This window comes from Otolemur garnettii, unplaced genomic scaffold (genome assembly GCF_000181295.1).
Source record: "Otolemur garnettii isolate 467f Iridium unplaced genomic scaffold, OtoGar3 scaffold00277, whole genome shotgun sequence".
Classification (NCBI taxonomy): domain Eukaryota; kingdom Metazoa; phylum Chordata; class Mammalia; order Primates; family Galagidae; genus Otolemur; species Otolemur garnettii.
Genome location: NW_003852672.1, coordinates 896,818 through 905,139, shown reverse-complemented (window position 1 = coordinate 905,139; position 8,322 = coordinate 896,818). Strand labels below are relative to the sequence as shown.

The 8,322-nt window shown below is 45.5% G+C and overlaps 1 pseudogene; it reads right to left on the bottom strand.

Moving 5' to 3' along the window:
* Window positions 1-5,546: 5,546 nt before the first annotated feature.
* LOC100964533 lies at window positions 5,547-8,006 on the bottom strand (annotated as a pseudogene).
* Window positions 8,007-8,322: the final 316 nt, after the last annotated feature.

The window sequence follows — 8,322 nt, the reverse complement described above, 5'->3', positions numbered from 1 at the left end:
GCTGGGGATTTGAACCCGCCACCTTAGGTGTATGTGGCTGGCGCCTTAGCCGCTTGAGCCACAGGCGCCGAACCAAGATCCATTCTATTTTTAAGAGAGTTAGGGAGAAACAGCAAAAGAGAGGGTGGGTGGTGTGGGTGGAATGGATGTGGAAAGGCAGGAAGAGAGTGACCTAGGGAAGAAGCAGAGGGAGAAATGCAAATAGACAAAAGGGGTGTTGGGGAGATGGAGAAGGTGGGATGGGACAGGTCTCAGCCAGCAGGAGCAGGTGCACCAAAAGAAGATGGATCACAAATCCATGAGACGCTCCTTTACTTTCCCAATGTACTTTCTTGTTTAAATTTACCATCTCAGATTCAGATGGCCTTAGTGCTTTCGCAATCTGTATTTTTACATCTTGAAAATATTCTTTGGTGCTTAGTAAATAATTCTACACTACCTCCACAGGCACACAGGAAGTTATTGATTTTCTTTCTTTCTTTTTTTTTTTTTTTTTTGAGACAGAATCTCACTATGTTGCCCTCAGTAGAGTGTTGTGACATCACAGCTCACAGCAACCTCAACTCTTGGGCTTAAGCAATTCTCTTGCCTCAGCCTCCCAAGTAGATGGGACTACGGGCACCTGCCACAATGCCCCACTAGGTATTGATTTTCTTAACATTAATAGTCATCATCTATTCAGGTGGTTAGTCAGCAGCTTTTCCTCCTGATCTTACCTGTCACTGTACCACATGCTAAAGTCCCCAACTAAGTCTGTGTTCACTGCAAGTTTCCCATGTCCTGCAGATGTTGAAGCAGATGCTGAAGGATGGGCTGGATGGACAAGGAACTTTCTTCCAACAGAGAGCATCTGTCCATGATAAATAAAATGCCCTGAGCTATTTCCATACCTAACCTTTCATGAAAGAGAAGTCTCTCCTGCTCAGGACTGAGAAATGTGGTCTGAAATCTTCAGCCTCTCTTTCCTTCTCTGCCTGTCCCAAAACACACTCAGAGTCACAGGGCAGCTGTGAGGGGACAGCCCAGACTTTAAGCTCAGAACAGAGGCATCTCTGTCATGCAGGGGCAGTTGGCCTTCGGAAGGGAGCTTAGAGATGGGCGAAGAACGCAGTTTGGCATTAAAGCTGAGGAATGGGAGGGAGACTGGAAAGCCTGTGACCAGGAGAAAGGACAAGCCCTACCCATTCTGCCCTGGGGACCCTGCGCTCAGCAGAGACTAGGAGGGACCTTGGGGTTTGTGACTTAGAGGGGTGGGTCAGGCCAGCCATGTATCCACAGCTGACACCTGTAAAGACTCAAGTTTTGTTGGGTGTCAGTTAGAGATGGGAGGGGATGTCACAGGGGCCTGGGTGTCTGTGACTGAAGGTGTCAGGCACCAGTCTGAAGACTCAGAGCAGGGTCCTCAAACTTTTTAAACAGTGACTGAAGGTGTCAGGCACCAGTCTGAAGACTCACAGCAGGGGTCCTCAAACTTTTTAAACAGGGGGCCAGTTCACTGTCCCTCAGACTGTTGGAGGCTGGACTGCGGACCCCGGGATGAGTCAGCTGTTAAGCAGGACAGGCAGTGGCGGCAAAAAAACCCGGCAGGTCGGATAAATGTCGTGGGTAGGCTGCATGTGGCCCGTGGGCCATAGTTTGAGGACGCCTAACTCAGAGATTAGCAAGTCACAGAAGCAGCAATGCAGGTAGATTGTGAGGTTATGATGTGAGGTTATAACACAGTGAGGTTATGACATTCACCTGGGAAAGAGCCTCACCACCCAGAGTGCTGGGATTACAAGCAAGAGCTATTGCCCCGTGCCAGCTTTTACTTTCTTTCTTTCTTTCTTTCTTTTTTCTTTTGAGACAGAATCTCATTATGTTGCCCTCAGTAGAGTGATCTGGTGTCACAGCTGACAGCAACCTCCAACTCTTGGGTTTAAGCAATTCTCTTTCCTCAGCTTCCCAAGTAGCTGGGACTACAGGCGTCCACCACAACACCCAGCTATTTTTTATTGCAGTTGTTTAGTTGGCCTGGGCTGGGTTTGAACCCACCGTCCTCCGTGTATGTGGCAGGGACCAGAACCACTATGCTACAGGCACCAAGCCTTGCTTTTACTTTCTGATTCTCCTAAAAAGGAGAAGAAAATGTTTAAATATATTTGTTTAAATCACCGATAGAATTAAAATAGCATACCTGCGTTGTGGCTGCTCTCCTGATACTGCTCAACCAAATTTATGATTCAAATACATTCTTGATAGGTATTTTCTGTTTGTTTTACTTCCCAGATAATAAAAATGTAGGCATTTTTACTTCTCAAATTTAGTTCTCATTTTTACTTCTCTCATTTATTTTTACTTCTCAAATAATGAAAATGTGGGTTAATTCCACTTAAACTAATTCATGTCACTGATGAGTTTTATGTGTATTCTTCCTTAGCAGAGTTTAAGACAGCTGTGAAGCAGCATCAGGACAAGAGCTCACAAATGGTGTTTTGGACGCTTTCTTCCAGATCTCTGATCTGGACGGTGATCAGTGCCTCAGTCATGAAGAGTTTCTTGGGGTGTTAAAAAACAGGATGCATCAAGGCTTATGGGTAACAGATTTTGAACTTTTAAATAAATACATGTTTATATGTAATTAACTGAAGGGTATTAAACTTCGGATTTAGGCAAATGTGCAGAGTCATTAAATGAAGTTTTGTCATTGGTAGATCAATAAGCTATAATTGAAACACTGAAATATCTTACAGATGAAAGTCAACTTTTTTCCTGCTTTTAAAAAAAAAAAATCTGAATCAGGGCCAGTGAAGGGCAGGTTGAGGCTGCCTGTCTGCACCCTCGCAGTGGGTGCCATGGGCCCAGAAAAAAAAACAAAAACAAAATCTGATTCTACTCAGAAATCACTGTCCAGAACTCATAGCTTAGAGCCTGATTTTGGGTTCTGCAATTAGTTACACTTAGACTCAGATCTCAGCTCTACCATTTATTAACTGCTGAATCTTTGCAACACCACTTAATTTCACTTTCAGATTCCTCATCTGTACAGAATCTACCAAAAAGAATTATGTGTAAAATACTTAGTATAGTGGCTGAGGTACATGAAGTCAATGTTAACTATTGTTTTTCATTTAAATCTACCTGTTAGTCTGTAACTGTGGTACAGAACAATTTTGTATAGATTATAAGCTGCAAAGAATACTCCCGAGAAAGAAATCATGAGGGGAAAAGCAGGGCACAGAGAATCAGTGGTACGTCCCAGGTAGGCAGTCGGGCCGTAGGAAAGGAAGGAGAAGGAGGGGAAGCAGAGAAGAGAATACGGTGCTGCTCATGGGGCAAACCTGTTTGTTTACAACTTAGAAAACCAATTCGGTTTCCTGCAACAAATATAACATTATAGAAAATTAACAAATATGACATTCACTAGCATATCCAACATCCTATAATTAGGTGATCATATTCCTGGAAATTAAACCAGTCTCTGCAGTTAACAATTTTAATATACGTGGGAGCCTATTTGCCCTTTCTGGAAAACATTAAAAAGAAGGGCTGCAAGTCAGTAGTAGAAGGAGAACATACACATGTACATACAATCTGAAGCAGATGTCGGCTTCCATTGACTAATTTCCAGCAATGCTGAGCTCCACTGGCCACAGGATCCAAATATTTTCTAACCTTGACTTTTTCCTTTCGTTGAGAGATGTAATAACCACATAATTTTTTTTTTTTTACCATGAAGGGGCACTGATTTCTTATTTATTAGACTCAAGTGCTTTAGTACAGAACAGTACAGAGATGATACATGTTTGTGCTTCAATACTGTCAAACACTGAGATTCCAATAATTTCAAGGTTAACAAGTTTCAAGACAGACTAGCTTTTTAAAAAATATCCTTTTGATAAATTATTTTTATATAAATCACAGAGAAGGGAAATCAACATGTTGGACAAACAAGGTCCTGAAGCATGAGCACTGGTCCAAGGGAGGAACAAACTGATGCAAGCACCTACAGCTGTGTCCTACAGAAATAAGACATCTCAGGAGGGAGGACACAGAGGGACAGACCTGAAAACTCATCTGAGTGCAAAGGGGAGATTTCAAAGCCTTGAGAACACTATGATGCAGCTTACAGGAAGGCAGGAAACAGACTCTGAAAGGGAGGCGGCAGCGCACACCACATTTGCAACACAGCCCGAGACGAGTAATATACACACAGGCTGCAGGCGGCCATGGGCTGCAAGGAACTGGGCAGGGGACATTTTTTGTGACTTGCACTGTCATTATATTTCATGACAACAGCAGAACAAATGGTGTATTCACCACTGGAGAATGAGAACTGCTGAGTCTTGAGGATGAGACATCCTTGCGTTTGTTTAATTTCTGCATTAGAGCTAAGTTTTTATACACAGAATAAAATGATAATTTTCTCTTAGAAGCATGATAACATATGACCCCACACTACACAAAATAAAGTATTATGAAGTATCTTAAACTAAGGAGAATATAACAAAAGTTACTTGTGAATGGGGCACAGGGTCTGTATAAATCCAACAGGCTATTCTCAGGCCAACAATCTTCTTCTCAGCCAATGACCCTCTAACCAAGGGCTCCCAGACACATCTGTCCTAGTCCATTCCTGACCCTTGCTAGTTGACCTTCCCTTCCCAATTGACCCTGCAAAGGAAACTGAGCTGTTAAGGTTAGCCCCCGGGGTACAGAGGGCTCTGGTCAACAAGTCAGGCCTAAATGCCTCTCCAGAAGACACAAAGGTCTCCAGTGGGAGTTTACTTTTTATTTGTCTGGGCACCGTGACACTGATTGGAGAAGGCCTTCCCTTGGGATCCCAGTACTGTGGACATATGCCAGGGAGGAAGCAGGGACAGACTGTGAAGAAGAAGACACCTGCCTGGCTTCTCAAGGACACCCCAGCCCTACTCATAGTTGCACCACCTGGGACATGCCACTGGGAAAAGTGAAGAGACCTTGTCCCTCTTCAACTCTCATGAGATGTCCCCTGATCATCTGGGCAAGAGCAGGGATGGAGGGGGGTGTGTGTGTCAGGAATTGGAGCAAAGAAAACAAATCCTCAGCGTGAAACACTCCAACAACACAGGTGTCTCTATGATCCCTGCTGAGAACAGGAACAACCCAAAAGCAGTTTTTAAAATCACCCAAATTTCTACCTTTCCATACTCAAGCAATATGCACATGTTGCACAGGTCTATGTATGACATCACAGAATCATAAATCATGAGAAGGAATCCATTCATTCTAACCAGTTAAAAACTCCTGCAGTGCATAACCTGCACATGAACCTCTCCTTTTAGTATACATATATAAGATTCTCTTTTTAAAAAACACAATGCATGTTTTGTTTGTTTGTTTCAAACTAGAAGAGAGCATCATTAAGCAGGACAATGCAGCAGGGACAGTGCTGGCCAGGACTTGCAGGGCTAGGGAGGCAACAGAGGGAAAGTCAGCAAAGTAAACAGGGGTGGGGGGTGGGGGGTAGGGAGCTGCAGAGCACTGCAGGAAGAGGGGCATGTTTGGAGGGGTGGCTTATTTTTTTAAAAGCTTATTTCTTCATCTGTTTTATTCAATTTCTTCAGCGTGTCCAGCAGTTTCTGTGAGGTGAGAGTGTGCGTGGATCCTATTAGCACCTCCCACTTTCCCTTGGCTTGGGTCACCCTGTAAGCCCAGTGCATCTCATTCAGGCTCACACCCCCGAGGATGAAAATGATGGAGGGGGAGGCCTGCGGTACTCCCCTGGGGCCTTATTCTTATGCCAGTGCCCATAGTGAGCGCTGACAGTGGTAGTGCTAAAAGAGGCAGAGGAGGGAGTGGAGATATAAGGGGAGAGCTGGGTGTCAAGTTTGTCCTCAGTAGTGTCCTCCATGATATCCTTAATGATGGAGGTCCACCATGACAGCTGGTAGGTCTGCTCACTGATACAATCCTGGCTTGCTCCAGCGATGTAGTGTGGAATCTGTGACAATGGGCACACTGAGGGGAGCCATGTTGGTGATGATCTCACTGTCCTCCGGGGGGATCTGGGTGTGCTGGATCAGCTTGTTCAGGTTTTCCTCAGTGATGCCATTCTTTAAAAAGATGTAGAGGAGAATGATGAGGATTTTGTCTTAAGTGCTGACATTGGCATCCAGCAGAATGGGGATGATAGCTCTCATGGGGTCCTTAATCTTCTCTCCCTCATCATCTGTGCTCATGGGCAGGTCCTGCTCCATGCAGCAGAGCTTGTCCAGAGTGCCTTGGTAATGCTTCAGACAGTCCTCAGCAAGGTGCAGGTGGGTGGAGTACCTCTGAGCTCTTTCTGGTACTGGGGCATCTTCTTCAACATCTGGGATGGGTCTCACATTGTGGTCTTGTCTCCAGTATTCATTCTCTTGCTAGAAGAAAAATCTTTCAGAGACCAGGTGACTTCCTGGGATACCTCCGTGACGTGCTTGTGGTGCAGCACCATCCACAGATCGTCATCCTAGTCCAGGAGCACCTCCTTCACCCGCACCTCTCCAATGCTGCACTTCTCCTTCTTGTATACATCATTTTCTGAAGGCAGAAAATTGTAACTCATAGCCTGAAAAGTCAACTTGCGAAGCACAGGGGAGCTGTGGTCAAAGCCTCGTTCCTAGATCAGGAGCCAAGAGCACGCAGTGTCTGGGCCCTTCTGCATTGTTGGGTTGTCAGCTTTATAGGTATCAAGCTTGTCCTGAATTAGCTGAATAGCGAGGCATTGTCCTTGTATTCCCTCACCCACCCTCACCCCACCCCCATACCGCACTGCAAGGTACTCCTTCAGGGGGGGCACACAGAGTTGCAATCTGCTCTGCCAGACGCTCCAGTATGAGGTTCTTATCTGAGCCTTGTGGGGACTATAGAAACTTTGGAAAGACTCTGCAGAATCCAGGTCATACACCTGGGATTCATATGGGAGAAATGCAATGTTGATTTCTGTCAGAGTTTTGATGACTTTTGCGGCTCAAGATTTCACCAACTCATTAAACGGGGCATCTGGACAAGAGTCAGTGAAGAAGACATGGGCAGTCCAATATTTAGTAGTTAGTGGTGTTGTAACCCAGCCCTCTTTCCCCTGCCCACTCCTGTTCCCCAGCCCTCACCTGTTTCCCCACCACCACCCTCACCTGTTCCCCCCACCCCCGCCCTCTCCAGCCCATTTCCCTCCTCCTCCCTTCTCCCCCCAGAGTCGACTCCAGGAACAAGGCAAGTCCCTCCTCCCCCCAGGGTGGCCGAGAATGTGCTTCCCAGCCACGTTCCCAGGCCCCCTTCTTCCTCCTAGGGTTGCCAAGAACAAGCTTCAGGTACAAGGAAAAAAAAGTCCCAAGTTTCACAAAACCCCCAAGTTCTCAGTAGATGAACAATGGTGGAGAACTCACTGAGACTTGATTAATTACTCTTGTATAACCATAACCATTGTGATATGAAATGTATCCATTGTCAACTGAAACTGTATTAATTATGGTTCCGTTGCTGTATCTATGACTACCTGAGTTGTAACTGCCCCTTAACCAGCCACGTTTCACTTCTGTAATATGCTTACACAAAGACTATAAAAGGTAACTCACACTCTCACCAGGTGCTGACTGTCTCTCAGAGCAGCAGCCCCTGCAGCAGGTGAAATAAATTACCAATTAATTAACCTAAGTAGGGGTCCAAGTCTATTTTCCAGGTCCCCTAAGTTATTTCAGTGGGTCCTTAAAGTCATTGATGAGAGAATGGACACTTCTCAGAGGGAGTGATGAGATACACAGCCTCCAAACTGGGGAGTGGTTCTCTGTGCTTGTTGATATCTTCCACAATTGTTATGCCTTCGGTCATGATGTCTGCCATCTTGCATCAGGAAGAGAGCATTCTCATGCTTACTGATCCACCACCAACACCTTCCATTCCCCCTTCATCTTGACCTTCTTTATCACATTATGCACGATCTTCCCTCCAACCACAGCTTTGAGACCAATGGGGGCCATGGCACAGTGTGAGACTCCGGGCACTGACCCTCCTCACACAATGCCTACAGACTCCACCTCCTCCTCCGGTCAGCGCGCTTGATGCACTCGGCTACCTGCAACTCAACACCTTGCTGGGAACCAATTGACCCACATAATTTTTTTTTTTTTTTTTTTTTGAGACAGAGTCTCACTCTCAGCAGCCTCAAACTCCTGAGCTCAAGTGATCCCCTTGCCTTAGCCTGCTGAGTAGCTGTGATTACAGACACACACCACAACACCCAGTTAGTTTTTTGTATTTTCTTTTTTTGAGACAGAGTCTCACTCTGTTACCCTGGCTAGAGTGCCATGGACATCATCTTAG